At 42.6% G+C, this 3,018-nt stretch overlaps 1 long non-coding RNA gene across 1 annotated transcript; it reads left to right on the top strand.

The window, feature by feature from the left end:
- Positions 1-755: 755 nt before the first annotated feature.
- On the top strand, positions 756-2,640 carry LOC145421147 (uncharacterized). Its single transcript, XR_013902456.1, has 2 exons — positions 756-2,306; positions 2,468-2,640. It is a non-coding gene; the product is annotated as an uncharacterized LOC145421147 (long non-coding RNA).
- The last annotated feature ends 378 nt before the right edge of the window (positions 2,641-3,018 follow it).

Genomic DNA, 3,018 nt, shown 5'->3' with positions numbered 1-3,018 from the left:
ATAAAGCACCAACGACCGGTATGACGAACGCGGCCGTGACTCTGGCAGACGAGCTGAACACTTTCTATGCTCACTTCAAAGCTGCAGCTAAGGACTCCAACAATGCTAGTGCTAGCGGCGCTAACGGCTGCAGACAGGAAGATACTGCCAGCACCGGAAACGTGCTCGTCATCTCCGAGCATGAAGTAAGGAGAGCCTTCAAGAGAGTGAACACCAGGAAAACAGCAGGACCAGACGGCATCCCAGGTCGTATCCTAAGAGACTGTGCATACCAGCTAGCTCCTGTGTTCACTGAGATATTCAACATCTCTTTATCTCAGTCGGTGATCCCCACATGCTTCAAAGAGTCCATCATTGTTCCTGTCCCGAAGAAACCCCACCCTGCTTCTCTCAATGACTATCGCCCTGTAGCCCTCACCTCAGTAGTGATGAAGTGCTTTGAACGCCTGGTCAGAGACTTCATCATTTCTTCACTATCAGACACACTGGACCCACTACAGTTTGCTTACCGTCCAAATCTTTCCACAGACGATGCCATCTCTCATCTCCTCCACACATCACTCACTCACTTGGACACTAGAAGGGGGAATTATGTTAAAATGCTCTTCATAGACTACAGCTCTGCATTTAATACCATAATTCCCTCCAAACTCACCACCAAGCTGGAGCATCTGGGACTCAGCTCATCTATGTGTCAGTGGATCTCCAACTTCCTAACTGGCAGACCACAGGCAGTAAGAATGGGCGGACATGTCTCAGCCTCCACCACTCTCAGCACTGGAGCCCCCCAGGGATGTGTTCTGAGCCCCCTGCTGTACTCTCTGTACACATGACTGCGTGGCCACTACCAGCTCCACCACCATCATCAAGTTTGCTGACGACACCGTCGTGGTGGGCCTGATCTCTGATAACAACGAGACGGCCTACCTGAAGGAGATTAGGAATCTGGAGAACTGGTGCCAGAGGAACAACCTCCTTCTAAACGTCAGTAAGACAAAGGAGCTGATAGTGGACTTCAGCACTAAGCAGGAGAGGAACTACCAGACCCCTGTCATCAACGAGTGCCCAGTGGAGAGAGTGTACAGCTTCAAATACCTCGCAGTTCATGTCATGGTCCTGTCACATCAACTCCGTGGTGAAAAAGGCCCGTCAGCGTCTCTACCACCTCAGACGCTTGAGAGACTTCCAACTGCCCTCCAAGGTGCTCAGGAACTTTTACTCTTGCACCATAGAGAGCATCCTGACGGGAAACATCTTAACCTGGTTCGGGAACAGCACCATGCAGGACAGACGAGCTCTACAGAGGGTTGTGCGGTCAGCTGAGCGCACCATCCGCTCCGAGCTCCCTTACCTGCACTCAATCTACAGCAGGCGGTGCTGGACCAAGGCCAGGAAGATCGTGAAGGACCTCAGCCATCCCAACAACGGACTGTTCTCTCTGTTGAGGTCAGGAAAGCGATTCCGCTCCCTGAAGACCAACACAGAGAGACTGAGGAGGAGCTTCTTCCCGCAGGCGATACGGTCTCTCAATCACACCACCACACAGTACTGACCCACACATATAGTTCTTACACACACACTGGACATTGTTATCACTTAAATCACTTTAAGCATATTTGCACTGCACAAGACATAATGTGGATTACACAACACTGGTCACTATATTCTTCATTTCCAGTTAATACTTATACAGCTGCTGTTATTGTGTGTGTGTGGTTGCATATATTTATTTATTCATATTTCTTCATACATTCTTATATAGTTCTATACTGTGTATTGTGTATTTTGTTGTACAGTTATTTTATTTTCAACTTTAAATTATATATTTTATCTTATTCTTTCCCAGTTAAATTTACCCTTTATTCTAATTTGTGTTATACAGTTATTTCATTTTTAACTTTAATTTTTCATATTTATTTCCTATCTTATTCATAGCCCCTTTTTTTTATGAATTTTATGAATTTACTTTTCATACCAAATGTCAGAGTATATTTAAAATTCCATATTGACATGCTTACCAGAAAGTGTGCTGGGTCTTAATTTTTTGGCTTACTGGGTTTACAGTACAAAATGTTATTTTTGCATACAATGTACTTTATCTTTTAGTAGAACAGTGGAAAAAGGCCAGTGATCCCCAAGATCAGTTTTGTTTAAGAGGCATCTCTTAAAGGAAAAGGAGGAGAACCCCAAAATCACAGCTATCATTGACATTTGACAAGATCAAACATCCCAGAGCCGAGAGATCACTTCTTTCTACTAAAGACCACAGATTGATTGGGCAGGACCTTTTCGTTGTTCTTTACAAGGTAATGCTTATGGTGAAGCATAGAGTCAGTTAGTTTCTTTAAAGGCGGTTTAACATTCCAACTTGGTAAATGAGAATTTTCCATTAAAGGGTGCTGTAAAGTAGTTTGTAACTTTACTTGTGTTGTTGTTGTTTTTTTTCCTTTTCCCAATTTTAAAATAGGTGACACAGCTGTTGGCACTGGGGTCCAGAGACATTTTTTCAGCATGGCAATGCTAAAGTTGCAACATGGCTTAAACATCCATAGCGGTATGTTTCTATATCCTTTTCTTAATTAATGTGAGATGAGTTTTTAAAATAATCCCTCGAAAAATTTACTCCAGAAATAAAATAAAAGATACCATTGAAGTATTTGCATCATGTTTGACAACTACTTACGTCAATAGATAAAGCTATAGCTTTTTTATTTTGCTTGTACTGTTCTTCTCCAGGTGTAGCAAACATGACCCTTGTCTTTGAGGGACAAGAGAACCATCTAGTGCCTTCTACTTCTCAGATTTTGGCAGAGAGTAGTGATGGGATTTCCAGCTCTTTTTAGAGAACTGGCTCTTTCGTTCGGCTCACTAAAAAGAGCCAGCTCTTTCAGCTCCGAACCGGCTCTTCAGGCTGTTTTGTTGCTTTAATTAATTTATTATTAACAATAATATAAGATTATGCACAAAAGGAATTACTAATGTAAGAAAAAAAAAGTAGTTTAATTTATATATGTTTAT

This window comes from Astatotilapia calliptera, chromosome 16 (genome assembly GCF_964374335.1).
Source record: "Astatotilapia calliptera chromosome 16, fAstCal68.1, whole genome shotgun sequence".
NCBI classification, from domain to species: Eukaryota; Metazoa; Chordata; class Actinopteri; order Cichliformes; family Cichlidae; genus Astatotilapia; species Astatotilapia calliptera.
Note: the sequence above shows the minus strand (reverse complement) of the source record. Positions and strands in the feature narration are given on the sequence as shown.